Genomic DNA, 772 nt, shown 5'->3' on the forward strand with positions numbered 1-772 from the left:
CGGCGTTGCTCTGTTATCTTACTATAATTTAATCAGGTTGCTTGAGATATACCAACGCATTATACTCACATATATCTACGTATTTAAACGGAACTTACCCATTCACGAAGCTCTAGAAATATCTTTACATAAACAAAGAAGCTATCGTATTTAATGACTGGCTCAAATTCTTCCAAGAGATTTAAGAATTCTAAAAGAAAACATATGCAGACCTATGTTCATATACGCATGTATGGACTTAGACATACATACAAATGTACAAGTGTTTGTATTCATATAAACGAGCTTTAAATATGTACATACACGAATGTATACACATGAGAATGCATACATGTCTTGTCTTAAAGACAGTATATTTGAAATTAGCATCGAGTTTTGGGCTTGGTGAATAACCCGTGCTTGTTCTGTTACACACACATAGACGCAAACATGAAAGATAAATTCAATGTTGTTAGTCTAGAGTTCATAATGACTACACTGTAGAAAAGAAAGAAACATCAACACATCGCTATTTTCCTGACACACAAATAAATAAGGAGATTATCCTCACATGCTTCATGGATAGTTGGCCTCTCGTTCCATATCAGCTAGCTTCGGGTTGCTATCTGATTTAAATAGCAATTAAAATGCCATTTTCGGGAGCAAGGAAGCATTAAAAGCTTCATGTACATAAAACCCCGTCTATATATGGATTCGCGCGCACGTGGGTGCGTTTTATTACGAATATATGACAGACACACATACGTATATGTATGTATATATATATATATAT

Source organism: Octopus bimaculoides, chromosome 7 (genome assembly GCF_001194135.2).
Source record: "Octopus bimaculoides isolate UCB-OBI-ISO-001 chromosome 7, ASM119413v2, whole genome shotgun sequence".
Taxonomy (NCBI): Eukaryota; Metazoa; Mollusca; class Cephalopoda; order Octopoda; family Octopodidae; genus Octopus; species Octopus bimaculoides.